Below are 16,219 nucleotides of genomic sequence, written 5' to 3'. Positions count from 1 at the left end.
ATACAGTGTTGTACTGAGAGGTTTCCCCAGGGTAAATAAGAAATAAATAAATAAATAAATAAATTGGCAATATTTATTCCTATTGGGTTTTAGTCGGGCAACCTTGGTAACTTTCAAAGACTAGTATCTGCACTTTGTGTGAAAGTTTAAGCTCAATCAAGAGATTCACAAGAACTTAGTGGGAAAACCTTTCTGTTCATTGTTTTTTAAACAGAGTTTCAGACTCAAGTGAACCACCTTAATCACTGTTTCACTGGCTTCTTAAAGACTATATTATGACCCTTCTATTCAAACAGCATTTGACGCAATTGCCACTAAGCTGGAAACAGTTTCACTAGACTCAAATAAAGTTGTGATGGGGGATCGCAATCACTACAAACTCAACCGGGTTTTAACAACATACCATCTGTACTTTATCTCAACAAGCCTACAAGAAACGACGCTAATTGGAAATGTGCCTTTCAGCTTAACATGCATATCAACTTGGAAACCCTCAACAATATTCTACTGCAAACAATTGACAGACAATTGAAGAAATCAAAACCAACTTCAAAAGTAAATTGGGCCTGGTCGAAGTGCATCCATTGAAAAAGCTTCAATGTTAATCGTCAAGTTAAAACCAACAGTTCTTTTCAGAACCACCCCAACTCATTTAGAGATTATCATTACATGGTGTCACTACAAATCTTACTATACAGTTTCTAACACATTTCTATTGTCACAGTTATCTAATGTAGGCCTACCTTATATTATCATCAGTGTCTTGGGGTCATCAGCAGCCAGGCACCAGGGTCCTCCTCCAGAGTCCTACTTTTCTTTAAAGAAAACAAAATCAAATAATGAATGATTAAGCAAATGATTGCTTTTGTGTGTTTGATTTATCGGTGAGGGAAAACATCCAGCATTCATGGTTGTTGCTACCCTGCTGTATTCCTGAATAAATGTCAGGAAGGAAACTTGCCTCAAATAATAGGCAGTTAGTTTACCAGACCAGGGGTCGCTTTCACATAGAGTTACGATAAGACCTTACCTAGGACATACATGTATTATTGACTGGCATGAGGTACCTAGTGTACGTCTATTACCCAGAGGGACTTTGAGTTATGCAAGGGCCCGAGGGGGAATAGACCTACACTAGTTACCGAATTATGCCAGCCAATATGTGTTTTTATAACACCCCTCGGTCTTAAATGTGAAATAAGAACAGAAAGTTTTGTAGTTGCTGTTTACGGTTCAAGTCAAGAGAGGGCACTATAACCAGGCACTATTTTCAAAGACAAGTGCCCGTCCGGGAACTATTCCTGCAAAACACGGGCACGCGATCACTAGACTATATTAGTTCATCCCACGTGACCGTGTTTCAGCCAACCAGAATACAGAAAACGCAAGAGGTGTGTTATAATCTAGGATTAGTCAAAAATTAAGGCTAGTCCTAACTCAAGATAGGACTAGGGCTTAACTCTTAGTGAAATCCACCCCTGGTGTACTTGCATGAGTTGGTCTTTGTAAAGCATTTGTAAACGTTTGTTATAAAAAGCATGTGGTTGGAAAGATGCTTTTAAAATAGAATAATAATAATAATAATAATACAATGATCCACACAAATATTTTACTCGAAATTGCGTGGTTTTCCTTTTACCTCGTCCACTTACACAGTCGGCCATTTATGGGAGTCAAATGTTTTACTCCCATAAATGGCCAACTGTGTTAGTTCGCAAAGCAAAAGGAAAACCACGCAATTTCGAGGCAAACTTGTGTTGATCTTTGTATTCTACTTTTAAAACATCTTTCCAACCATATGCATTTTAACATGTTCCTTTAACCGCTCGGCCACGACACCCCAGGTCTCCTGATCCACAAGAAGAATATGTGAACATTTAAATGTGAATGCCTTTTCATATTAGAGATTGCCTGGAGTTGGTTGCCTGTAAATTGCTTGATGGTTGTTGGGAGCCTAGTCCCAGTCCTCAATAGAGGTGAGGATTTGGGAGGCTAAGGGTTTAATAGATTCAGGGATGGTTGTTGGCCTCAAACTAGTGAGGTATTTTTCACTTTCTACACAATGCAAAGCTTCAAAAGTTATCTTTGGAGTTTATAGGTACAGTACATCAATATTTTAAACAAACACACCTGCAATCTCTACAGATACTTCTGTACTTGGTGTTGGTATTATGTACAACTTGTTTTTGGAGAATGCGGTAGTGTTCTGTCACTACAGGTAATTTATCAACCTAGTAAAAGTATGTTTATCTTACCTTTTATGTACGGTTTAATCAAGGGATGTATTTTTTCACCGATACACAAATTAGGGTGGTCGGTATTTGCTTGATAGAACTAGTGCTTAGTGCTTGTCACTTGGAATCAATCCAGGCGAATTATTGCAGTCCTTGAGCTGCTGTTTCAATCTACAGTCATTTCCATTCGCCAACGCACTGGGCCCACGTATAGTCAACTCCACTGAGGTCCTCCACACCGGGGCCCACGTAGTCAACTCCAATAAGGTCCTGCAGGGTTCACCAAGAACCAACTCATACTTGACAGTCTTGTATAGGAATGAAGATCCTTGCCCAAAGTATATGGCTCCAATCATGGGTAGACCTTTTGTTTTGAAGACAAGAACAAAAAGAAGGTGATGGAATCGATCTTGAACTTAAAGAACAAGTACAGGATTTAAAAAATAAAATTATAGTTTAAATCTGAAAGCTCACTGTCCGTCAGATAAAAGGCTACTGACAAAGTCTGAAAAAAATAGCATCTGAAGATGCCACAAAACACCATTGTTTATTAAGTATTAATGAGTATGCGACTTTGATTCCTATACTCAAACTAGTGCCTGTACTTTGTTAACCAAGTACAGGCACTAGTATTAGTACACTCAAAATAGTACTTGAGAATGTAAGTAAAAGCACAAGTAGTAACCAGGTATAGGTATGAGACGGTTTTAAGAAAGACAAGTTCTTGAGTACTTCAGTACAAGTGGAACTGCAAGTGCTTACGCAAGTATACAGGTTCCAGTAACTCAAAAAGTTTAATTCAGTATTACTCAAGTGAAACTTGTACTAACCGAGTACAAGTAAAAGTACAAGTGATAACCCAGGTACAGGTTTGAGTACAAGACGTTTTAAGAAATACAGGTACTTGAGTACTTTAGTGCAAGTGTTGTAAACCGAGTACAGACAGTTACTTGAGTACTTTAGTACAAGTACTAACTGTACAAACAGGTACTTGAGTACTTTAGTTTAAGTGCTAACTGTACAGACAGGTACTTGAGTACTTTAGTACAAGTGCTAACTGAGTACAGACAGGTACTTGAGTACAAGTGCTAACTGAGTACAGGTTCAAGTTAGAGTGCATTCAAAAACATCACTTGAGTCTGTATCGAAATTTGCTTTGTCACATGATTCAAGGTGAGCTTTTGTGAGAAGACACGAAACACCAGGTTTACCGGGCTGGAGGTTGCTACACAAAAACTTGCCCCGAACATAAATTTTACTTGGCTACTGTTGATATATATAGTCTGATGAGGAATTCAAATGTAAGTGGTAACTATAGTGACTAGCTAGCAAGTCATTGTACCTGTCATTGTTCATATCTAACTCTCTAACAGCTTAGTTTGTGAACCAATGATGTACATTCTCACATGAACCGATAAATGTGTAAGTTCTCCTCATATCTTGGAATGTAATTCACAAACAGACTTGATACTTCGTCTGATTGCAATTCACAGTTCTCTGTGAGGTGTTAGTGGTTTTTACATGATCTGAATCCTGGTCAAATGATTGAACAGGGCAGTCTAAGTGCCTAGTTTCATACTCTATTACACCATCAGAGGTCATGTAAAGACTCATTTGTCGGGCACGGATACAGTTTCACTGCCGAGATGATTCGCAAAGAAATGGGATATTATAATTTTAAGGCAATGTTGAGCAGTATGGAGCAGATGGTTACTATATACGCCACGAAGCCAGTTTGGTTTTCTTTAAAAACAATCAGTGCCACTAATATAGAGTTCAATGACTGGCTTTTTATATGTGATGAGGCTCTCCAAACAGCTTTGCTGTACTTAGGGGATTCTAAAAACAGGGCCAAATTTCATCAGCAAAAGTGCTTGCAAAAGTGTATTTCGTTAGCGATCCATAAGATTTGACAGGGCGTGCCTGCATTTAGAGCAGATTTGCATTGTTGCGTCACTCGTCTGCTAACAAGAACCCCCGGCAAGTAAGCGTGTCTTTTGCTTTGCTTCATGGTTACCGTAAGCCGTGTTTATGAAATAGAAACTGATGAACTAAAGGGCTGCTCACTATACAGAACATATCTGCTTACAGGCTTTGTGAAACTGTCCATATAAATTGTGCAAAACGCCACTCAGTAATTAGAAACTGTGATTACAGGCTTTGTGAGATTTGGTCAAGATGCTTTACTGGTTGTTGCTACAAAATTTAAAGATGTATTCACAAATTTATTGGTGAGATATGAAACGAGGGTAATTTTTACCTCAAATATTGTCAATAGTGCTCATTCTACTGACTGTGACAGAAAGGGGTGGGCTAGGGGATATTGTCACTAAAAAATATGAGGATTTGAATGTCGCTAACGAGAATCATTTTAAAGAGCTGTGTAGAAAATATTGCCTAACAAGTTCCTCTCAAAATGGAAAGACATAAAGGTCATTCAGTATCTATTTTCCAAGTTCCTGTGGACAATGTAACATGAGTGATATTGAAATTAACCTTATCCAAGCCAATGATGATATAAGCAGAGAGTGGCTCCAATATTTGACATCTGATAGAAAGGTCCCCATGGGATTCAAGGGCCCCCCCCCCCAAACCCCCCCCCCCCTCACTCCCCTTGAACGCAACCAACAGGTCGTACCCAGCTTGTTATGGCCGAGATTTTCCTCTCATGAAGTGACCTTTTACTGCAACATCATCTCAATATTAGATTCAATTTGAGTGTGTAGTATCAATGATACAGGGATACCCTCGGCCATTACGGATGGCCATTACGGACGGGAAATTAAAGCATCTGTTGTGGACCGTGTAATTCCAAAAGGAAATGACTGATGGAGCTCTATGTTGTTACACTCAAAATATTTATTTTAGATTTTTTGCCCCTGGGAACATGACAAGAATCAAATTTGAATAATAATAGCTGGAGGTGAATCGAAAAAAAAGGAAAACAGTGTACTGCGTCTGAAGCGACATCAGCTGCTGTTTCATCATTGGAGACACAATGAATCTAGAAGTAGAGTTGTGAAACGAGAATGAACTTCAATTTGACCGGCTGTTTCTCATGATTTGCAAGTTGAGTGTAAAGCGTGCAGGTTTTTATGTTCTTATAATCTAAACAAATTACTGTGGTGTTATAACTTTACATGCTCAGTTGTATGCATTCATTATAGGCTGATGTAGTAGGTAATAATTTTTACATGGAACCTCAAGTAAATAAATACTGGATTGCTTGTGGTCAATAGGTTGTGTTATTTTTAAGTTCTAAATATTTCGTGTCATGAAATATCAGTTTTTAATTTATTTAAGGACGGTTTCATCAGGTTTTGTCATGCTATGCATTTAGTGGACTTGAGGCTAGGACATGGCAGTATTGTGTTAAGGATACATAGGTTCTTTTTTCTTTTTACGAGATGTGCTTTTTCCGGGCAGGGCCCAAGTTCATGGCTCTACGACTGCAGATTTCTGCAACTACTACTGCCTTTCTCTGCTTACAAGGCAAGTTACAAATTTGTCTGCTAGCTGTGTAAGGGACGAGTGGTATTTATTAATGTGAAATAAGCATGTTCGGGTGTCCGAACTAAGGGATGTCTGAACTTCATAGGGGTGTTGGCACATAGGGGAGTTGGATTATAAGGGTGTCGGCACACAGGGGTCTCTGAATATAGGGATGTCTGAACATAGAGGTGTCGGAATATATAGAGAGTGTCAGCACATATAGGTGTGTCGGAACATAGATGTTTTAGGGGCGTCAGCACAAAGGTGTGTGAGCACAATAGGTGTGTCTGAACAAAGGTGTCAGCACATAGACGTGTGAGCACAATAGGTGTGTCTGAACAAAGATGTCGGCACATAGGTGTGTGAGCACAATAGGTGTGTCTGAACAAAGGTGTCGGCACATAAGGGTGTCGGCACAATTGGTATGTCAGCACATCCCGGGTGTCGGCACATAGGGGTGTCAGAAAACGGGGGTCAGAATATAGGGGTGTCAGCACATAGGTGTGCCGGCACATACATGTAGAATTGTCAAACAAAGAGGACTGGGCACAAGGGAGTGTCTCAAAAAGGTGTGTCTGAATATAGGGGTGTCAGAATATACGGGTGTCAGAACAAAGGCATTAACTGTCTTTAATGAATGCACTGATACCATATAACTCTATTATGCATGAATGCATAGTACAGTTCATCAAAACAATATACATTGCAATTAGTGGTATAAGTATGAGGTCCCTCCCAAATTATTTCTTCACAATTCCACTAGTGTTGCCTGTATGTGAGCCTTGACGTTAGACAGTACATGCTCAGGAAGGTAGTTAAACGAGTCTCAACCAGACCCTTCCAGCTCTATAATGAATTTGAAAATATGTAAACTGGTAAGGCATATGGAGCTCCCCAACACGCCCTCCCCACACTCGGTCCCCCCACCCATCCCTCCCCCTTCAGCATTAGTGGTTTTACAACTGCTCTTCCAAACACCAATGATGTAATTTATCTTTGACAATATTTGAAAGAATGTCTATTTGTTATTGGCATGCAGGAAAACTAAGACTTTGACCTCCAAACGAATTAAGGTAAAAACTCTAAAGGAAAAGTGCATCAATCAAGCGGTTTGTATTACATCAACTCTGTTAACCCTGACTCCTCATTCACAAGGTTAATTTTAACTGAAGAATTAATTAAATAAATTAAGAATTAATTTATGTTGTATTATCTCTGCAACCCTTATGGATACAGGTTGATGGATACGGCCATATTGTTACTGGTAAACAGACTTTCGCAGTGTCAGCTGGCCAATTTGGAAATTAATTTAAAAAAAGAGGACTTTTTAAACTTAAACTATACATAAATAGTGAGTCTCAAATGAAAGCAAATTTGCCTGACAATGGACATCAAACCATCTGCTGTATTGATTTGTTAGCCTGGCTGGTTTATAATATTTAGTTTGTCATTAAAGGAAAATTGTAATATGAAATTAAAAAATATACAAATTTAAGATTAGTAGAGTATGCTGTTTGAAATGTTGAGACCACATAGGTTCTTCCCAGAACCAAGACTTCTCGAGTGCACTGCTCTAGTTTTTTTCTGAGAAAGTGACAGGCTTGCAACTGCTTATGATTGTTTTTATCTTCAATTTATTTTTGTGACGTACATGTAGACATATGGAGCACGAGTTTCAAGTCTGTATAGTTATTACAATTTGAATTGAGAATAAGCCCTAGAGAGTGTTTTCCATCAATTATAGTTCAGGGAATTCAAATTTAGGCATTAACTTGTGACTAAGCAAGTTTTTGTTAGCCTGTTAGACGTTGTTCAAATAGAGTTGACAAATGCCGTATTGAGATGGGGATACAGGTGCAACATCTCAGTAGCTTTAAGGTTTGAGTCTGTCTACACTAAAATCGCTTTAATAGCGTTGTGGGTACATCAGGGAAAATATTTGGGGAATTGTAACTTTAATACAATGGAAATTGGCACACAGTCAGATTGCGTTCTTAGAAAAATAAATGGCTACGGGACAATCACAGTTTAAAGGGTCTATGTACTTTTGTAGGACAAAAAACACATTGTTCACAATGAAACTTTCACAGCTTGCAGATAATGAAAACCCTGAAAATATTGCTTGCTGAGGTGCTGTTGTTTTTGAGAAATTCCCTTAATAATAATATGGGGTATTTATATGGCGCTATACAAAGAACAGAGAGCTTTACAGGAGACGAGAACAAAAACACGAGTTGGGGTTGGTTTTGGAACAGGAATGTCTTCAGGAGACATTACCTGCATGCCATGTTTAACATGGTTCATCGTACCAAACAAATACTAAATAGAATTAAACATTTCTCAAGGATTTAAATCATTATTCTTCCTGTAACAACAATCAAGATTCATTCAGAATTCAGATTGGACGGTTGCCATGACATTCAGCTAATGTTGCTATTTTCAGACAGTGAAGTCGTACCGTTTGAATACGACAAATCTCAGTTCAACAACCTCTATTTCAAATGCAGGCCTGGGGATAAAAACAACTAAAAATAGAGCATTATTGTCACTAGAGTACATTGTGACTTACAAGTCACTTCATTCTCCTAGTCAATACTTTAAGATGAGTGAGTAAGACCTGCACAACTTATGTGCGAGTAAATAGAATCATCAGCTGAGTGGTCTAATGCATTGAACTCAAATAAGCCATTTGCGTGTCTAGATTTGAATACTGTCTGGTACAATGACGTGCTTTCGATCACAAGTTACCGCTACATTGGATTCTGCAGACTATCGAGACAGTTGCTATGTCACATGATTAGTGGCATACACAATTCTGAATGGATACATTTAGCACCAAAGTACAAGGGTTTGCTCATCTATTGCTATACAAAAGCTTGCCCTGAACCTTGACATAGCAACTGTCTCTATAGTCTGAGGAATTCAAATGTTAGCAGTACATTGTGACTCAGCAAGTCATTGTACCAGACATTATTCAAATCTAACTAGCAAATGGTTTATTTTGATTACTGCATCACCAGAGTGTGGGTTCAATTCCTGGGCCCAATTTCATAGAGCTGCTAAGCACAAAAATTTGCTTAGCATGGAATTTCTTCCTTGATAAAAACAGGTTTACCAACAAAATTTCCATGTGATTTTCAAACAAAAGCTGAATACCAGTAACAAGCACTATGTAACAAATGGAAATTTGGCTGGTAGTCCTGTTTTTATCGGGGAAGAAATTTCATGCTTAGCAAATTTGTGTGCTTAGCAGCTCTATGTAATTGGGCCCTGGTCTTGATTGTTTTGTCCTTTAAGGGAGGCACATGGATGGGCACAATTGCTTGTCTCTCATCCCAGGTGTATATAAATGGAAACCAGATAGAGATCACACAGTGTGGTGTTGGATTGATCCCTTAGTGCTTAATTCAGCAGCTTCCCAGGGAGTTGACAAAGCTACAAGACTGGTCGGAGTATAGCCCGGTTCATACTTCCTGCGAAGCGAATTTGACGTCACAACTGTCCTTTTGCAGCGATATTCGCAAGTGAGTTGCCCAGAGCTGAACTACCGGTACTGCAAAAGTCATTGCGAATGTTGTGACGTCAACATCCGCTTCGCATCTGCATTGGCAGGAAGTATGAACCGGGCTGAAGTCTGATGAGCTAGGATAATCACGTAATGTGTGCTATACAAGATCCAAGTCTCAATGTTTATAAGAAACGAAACTCGCAGGGTAATCCGTAGTCAAGAACTCACCTGTGTATGTTGCAAGCAGATTTCATATCAAAGAATGTTTCATCCTACAGAATGTTCAATCTTACAGTCTTTTGTAAACACACCACACAACCTGTGAAAAAGATTGATTGTCACAAAGTTAGCAAAACAGTACATTTTAGTTTTATTTATTTATTCAGGGATAATGGTGGCAGCAATCAAGTTATACAACAGTAATTTGTTGGATTTTCAATTGCCATGTTAGACCAGTAGTCTGCAAACCTTTTGGCTGGAGTGAAAGGCCTGCATGACCTACCTCACAAATCACTTGCAGACTGAACCCCCCCTGTGCAGACATTATGATGTTAAACAGACAATCTTATCAGGAGTAAACTAATTATTCATAATCCATATTTAAGTGGCTCTCTTGACACCGACGCTAAAAGTTAGTGAAAAAAACATGTTTCTGATGGTAGAACCATTGTTGGGCAATCTTTACAACAAATCCGTTATTCTCGATATCGAGAATTGATAATTGTTTTAATGTTTTCTCAAAAACAAAAGCATTTCATGGAATAATATTTCAAGAGAAGTCCTCACCATTACCTTCTGTAAACCCTTCAAGTTATTTGTAAATCTGTAAACTTTTAATTTTTGTTCTGTTCAGAAAGTGTGCAATGGCTTTAATGTTTAAGCACTTTTGACCAATGGCAACCTACTTTACATTGTATGCTTTACAGCAGAGTTCTGTGGTAAGCAGTGCCATGAACTAGGGGGAGCAGTTAAACCCTTCAAGATGTCTTTGTCACACAAGTTCACTAATAGCAGCTTTTTATTTTTCAGGTAAATCTGTTGTTCTGGGAAACTACATAGAAGATTGAAAATTACATGGCAAATCTTCTGCCACCTACATTATGTACAGGTAGTGTTTCAGAACCTTACATAAGAGTGAAGGCTATGAGGGAACATAATAGGTTTTGGGAGTCAGAGACCCTGTGATGGTCTGTCAATGTGCATTTTATGTGATGTGAGTGCATTTAGACTCAACAATAACTTTACATGCAATTGACTCCCAAAGGAAGAGAGTGTACATCAGTGCAAGAGAATAAGCTTTGCTTGAAACTTTGTTACATACTCTTGTATGGTCCACATTGTCATGAGTGTACCGGTAGTACATTATACAATTGTTGCATGCTGTGGCGGGGTGACGGGGGTCCATGGCGTTTTGTACACCCGAGGGGGGAAAATGGCACCCGAGGGGGGAAAATGGCACCCGAGGGGGGAAAATGGCACCCGAGGGGGGAAAATGGCACCCGAGGCGAAGCCGTGGGTGCTATTTTCCCCCGAGGGTGTACAAAACCCATGAACCCCATGGGGCCCATGTACAGCAGGCAACATTTGTTTTGTTATACCCATGGTAACATTAAGATTCCTCTTCTCAAAGTTCTGTTGTCATCTTCAAACATTATTACGACGGACTATTCATTGTTTAATAAGCAGATGAACCAGAAACAATTCCTGACTGTTCCCTCGAACCCACGGGTGTTTCGTACACAACGCTGGAAATCAGCCAACACTGGAAGCGATCAAGGAGATGTACACCGGTGTAACATGCATTTTTGTTGCACGTCACTTGATTGGTTCTCGACCGATCAAACTTCACAGTTTGTTACCGAGGTATAACAATATCAGATGGCATTGTATGCAAATGTCCATTTATACTACGTACACTGTAGTACAGTAATGAGGCTATTCTTTTTCCATTCCCTCCAGCCTCTCTTCAAGTGTTTCTACTTTAAGCATCTCTTCCCTCCTCCATGATGGAAGCTGGTGTAGATATTTACATCTTGCTATAAAGGTCATTCTACTCATTGGCTGTGATATGTAGCTTACAACCTCACACAAGGCATTCACAAAATAGCAGCTTATTCGATATTCACATCAGCCAGTGTAATTGGTATGCCATTCATTATCTTCTTCCCATCAGTATACACGCACGTGCTATTTTTGACGGCAGATCCGTCCCTCCCAGCATAATTCAGTTGGCGTGCACTGTATCATGCATATAATGAACTGGGCCCAGAGGAGGCAGTTTTACAGGTGTTTTTGACCCTGCTGGCATGTAGGGTATTCCAGGTGATTCACCCAAGAATCATGCATGAGGGATGGATCTGGAGAGTGTGGTACACTTAATGACTAGCGGGGACAAGAACAAACAAATATAAAAGGATTATGTGTGTTATAAATGGTTCCTGGAATTGATGAGTTACCCAAAGAAAGAAAGTTGTGAAGAGGGTGTGGGAGCCGGTCTTTAAGAGGTTTATTTTTATCAGGATGGGGGATAGCTTTAAATTCATTTAGAATTCATAAAGGGTTTTTGAGTGTTGATCTTCTGTGATTCTCCATGCCTGGGTACTCTTAAACTTGCCAGATGTTCACATTGAAAACCCATTCTGTTTTCACTTAATGCCAACACTTCAATACAAGGTGCATGCTGGTGCATGTGTTGAGTTACTTGGGAGAACATGCTTGGTTGTATTTTTCTCTGTGTATGAACCCTGCATTCGGACATAGTCTTCCCTGCAAATGGGTGTGGAGAATCGATAATCGTCTAGTGTCTCTCCGTTTTTTCGTTTTTCTCAGTGCACTTATGACCAGAGTCTGGGAAACCTAGAGGTAAAAGCTAAATCTTTCAACTGAATGCAATACTTCAAGTTGAGTATACGTGCACAGAAGATTTTTAATGTGCATACTTGAGTGTTTAGTGGAAATTTCTTCATCTTTTCTTCACAGGTTTTCAAGCCTACAGGCTATAATGCTGTTCACTGTTTTAGGATTCCTATGATGGCTTGAGGCTACCATCCGTTCCAGGAAGTTAACACGAACAAGCTCTGATGTTGTAAAAGGGGCTGTTTTCCAAAATGTATACATGTACAAGAACAAACAGAAAAGCTTAAGAACCATCATTGACATCATAATTCACCATCTTAGATCTAAAAAACAATGATTAAAAGCACACCTTTGTATGCATGGCACCCAAGGTGGTCCATAAAGAGGCTTCCTTTTACCTCTAGCTGAGGGCGCCCTACTCAACGTCATGTAAAATTATATAATGCCATCCTGTGAACACCTCAAAGATTTTTGTTGAGCTCAGAATTCTCAAGTCTGACACTTTTTGGTACTTTTTTAATAAACACAAAGTGTGGCTCAAAACACTTCACAGTGTGGATAATGCAATTTGCCCTATGTGTGTTACTGATGAGAAGACAGGGGATCAGATTTGTAGTGTTCATCACCAACACACTGTGCATGCATGGGTGTTCCGGGTACCAGTCAACTCGGTCCCAAGCCAACTTGGTCCCAGTCAACTCGGCCCCAAGCCAACTCGGTCCCAAGCCAACTCAATCCCAGTCAACTCAGTCCCAAGTCAACTCCATCCCAAGTCAACTCGGTCCTTTATTTCCTTTATTTTTTAATTATGTAATTCAAACTGTTTTTATATTGTTTTTTTATGAATTTTACTTAAAAGTGGTGTTAGATTTTATTTATTAGATAGATTTAGATTAAATTATTTAATTTGTAATATTTAATTATATGTGTAAGTTTTTAAAATTAGTACTTTTTTATATTACCAGTATGATTTATTTTTTTGTCTAAAATAATTTACTTTTATTTTTCAACCAACCCTAAAAGTTGTTTTTTTAAATTCATTTATTGGTACTGTTTATTTTTGTTTTTTTTGTTTATACTTTTATTTTTAACCAAACATGTTTTATTCTCACAAATCTTACTGTTTTTTATATTTTTTATTGTATGTGTTTTTAAAGATTTTTTTTCTTCATAAAATAAACATCTGTTATAAATCAAAGAGGATCCAATGTTAATGTTAGTCAATTAATGTTTATTGTTGAGGGCCATACAGAAAACAATACTCTGGTTAAAAGGAAAAAATATTTGAACACATTGTTTTTCAGTTGTAACGTATTGCCCAACACCATTATGGTAATATTCAAAAGTGAAACACACATTGTTGAATATAGAAACAAATAGGACGCTATTGGAGGCATCGAATTTACCCCGAAGAACGGTGCACGCTCATCCCGTTTCTTCATATACAAAGTCAAAGGATAGTTATTTTTTTCCAATTCAAAGAAAACATACCAATTGACTTGGGACCGAGTTGACTTGGGACCGAGTTGACATGGGACCGAGTTGACTTGGGACCTAGTTGACATGGGACCGAGTTGACTTGGGACCTAGTTGCCTGGGATCGAGTTGACTTGAGACCAAGTTGACTTGAGACCGAGTTGACTGGGACCGAGTTGACTTGGGACCGAGTTGACTTGGGATCGAGTTGACTTGGGACCTAGTTGACTGGGACCTAGTTGACTTGGGACCGAGTTGACTGGGACCTAGTTGACTTGGGACCGAGTTGACTTGGGACCTAGTTGCCTTGGACCGAGTTGACTTGGGATCGAGTTGACTTGGGACCGAGTTGACTTGGGAGTTGTCTTGGGACCGAGTTGACTTGGGACCAAGTTGACTTGGGACCGAGTTGACTTGGGACCGAGTTGACTGGGACCTAGTTGTCTTGGGACCGAGTTGACTTGGGACCGAGTTGACTTGGGACCAAGTTGACTTGGGACCGAGTTGACTCATAAGCAGTGTTCCAAACCCCTATACAAGCACCTCATCCCTACATTAAACCCTTATCCTCAGAGCCCAATACCCTCTCCTATCAAACAATCTCTTACATAAACTTTCAACCAATGCCTAGCCCCACACAGGATCATATTCATGTGTTCATTCATGCATGACACCTCAGGTATGGTTGTAGATTCATATTGACTTAATAAAAAGTTATGTATGGTTAACCCATGGAGGAAGAAATGGTTGACCATACATACATATCAAGCCTCATGTTAGTTACATTGAATTAGTTGTGTACATGTGTGAATTAGTTGTGTACACATCATTGAATACACGATGTGTATTATGGCCACAAAATCAGGTTTGATGTTCTGTTCCATTGAGTTGTGTAGAAATCATGCCTGCATGAAGTCCACGTTATGTGGCTCTTGTGTTGTAAACAAGTGCTGCGGTCAAGTCACTTCGTACCCAAGTCACTTCGTACCACATTTGTCTGACTCTGACCTCCATGCTCTGACAGAAGTGGCCGGCCTTCATTATTTTTCTTCATGTAGACATTGACACTGATTATATTTCACATAAATTAAAAACGACTTGCAGAAAGATAAGAATAAAATGTTCCTCACTATGACTAACCTTTGTAAAAAAAAGTGTCCAGTTATTATTATTATTATTGCTAAACTAATGTTCTTCACTTTGAGTTTGACGCGATTTTCTCATTGAGTCATTGGGTCCGTTTTTGACTGTCTGACAGAGAATGGTACGCATTGAGGGCATATTTTACACAAGCTTTTCCTCCGTAAAATTACTACGTTTTCTCTCCTAAAAGGTGAATGTTTTATTTACTGATAACCAGTGCTAATATTAACAAAAACGAATCCCAAACTTTGTTTTGAAAACAAAACAAAACGAAGGTTTGTTTCAAATTGTTTCCTTCGTCTCAACAACCGTACCCAATTCATTCACGTATGAGGTGACTTGGGTACGAAGTGATTTGGGTAAACAACTGAATGTCAAAGGTTAAAGACTAGCCCAGATTGGACTACCAGGGCTTTTTGTTTTGTTTTCCGTAATATAGTTTGCCTTTGCTTGTGAATGTTGTATTTTAGTATACTACTTCATGTATTATCGTTATTCCATTTGCTTGTAAAACATAATTCTTTATTCACTTCTAATTGTTTTGTTTATTTTATTGGATTTGGAAAAAAAGTGAATTGAATTGAATTGAATTGAAGCGCCCGGGCCAAGCAAAATGAATTGTCCATATTTTTTGCGGGTTTGTTTAATTAAAGTGCAGGCATAAAGGTTAAAATTCCCGTTTGTTGACTACTGCCACGAGCTTTAAGCGGCCTATTCTTATTCTATGCTTTGAACATGTATAAACTACATAAAAAGCTTACCTTATAAAGACATTAAATCACATCAAACGCTCATAGTTCATCCACGGTTTTCACGACAATCAAGCGTGGCTGGTGTGTGGCCATTTTAAATGCCGCATCATGGCATAAAACTGTCGAGTACCCCGACGTTCTACTGTGTATCGCTGGTGTGATACGATCTGGTACATTTGGCTGGTTCCAACCGCCTGTGACTATTCAAGGCCACGTGGCGCGTAACTGGCTCTCGCAAGGTCTCGCGGTAAAGAGCGGGAACGCTGATAAAAACGTGAAGTTGAAAATAAATTGACGTTTGTTTAGGCCCCAATGGTAAAATTTAGTCAGATCTGAAAGTTATAGTTTAAGTTTGCAGGGGTTGTTTTTGTTTCGTTTCCTTAGGTAAATGTTCCCGACTTATTCTTGGGTCAGAATGAGATTATCTCGCCGAGATTAGGGGAGAAAACCTACTAGTAAATTCAGCACTTCTTTTTAGTAATTAAATGCCTTGACGAATGCCTTTTAAGTTCAGCAACTGCATGCACTGCAGACCTATTTTCTGCCACCCCATTTAATATTGTTTGCTTCACAAGATCAAGGAATGAAAAGAACATGGGGCTGATTTCAAACCGAGGCCAAGATTAATCCTACGATGTATATCAATCTTATAGTTCAGCAAAGTGTGATGTCTCAATATGATATTGAGAACTCATCTTAAGATGAATATTGGTGAGCTAGTGTTAAATTGAGGTCAAACATGGCCAAACTATGGGTGC

General features: G+C 39.0%; 1 protein-coding gene across 1 annotated transcript in view; it reads right to left on the bottom strand.

The window, feature by feature from the left end:
• Positions 1-15,547, bottom strand: part of LOC139933819 (uncharacterized) — a 68,747-nt gene extending 53,200 nt beyond the window's left edge. The window contains exons 1-4 of the mRNA XM_071928035.1: positions 15,471-15,547; positions 9,463-9,553; positions 2,256-2,598; positions 744-815 (exon numbers count right to left, since the gene is read on the bottom strand). The gene's annotated coding sequence lies outside the window, so the exon portion shown is untranslated. The remainder of the gene's footprint in view (positions 1-743; positions 816-2,255; positions 2,599-9,462; positions 9,554-15,470) is intronic.
• Positions 15,548-16,219: the final 672 nt, after the last annotated feature.

The sequence above is a fragment of the Asterias amurensis genome, chromosome 2 (genome assembly GCF_032118995.1).
Source record: "Asterias amurensis chromosome 2, ASM3211899v1".
In the NCBI taxonomy this organism is placed as follows: Eukaryota; Metazoa; Echinodermata; class Asteroidea; order Forcipulatida; family Asteriidae; genus Asterias; species Asterias amurensis.
Note: the sequence above shows the minus strand (reverse complement) of the source record. Positions and strands in the feature narration are given on the sequence as shown.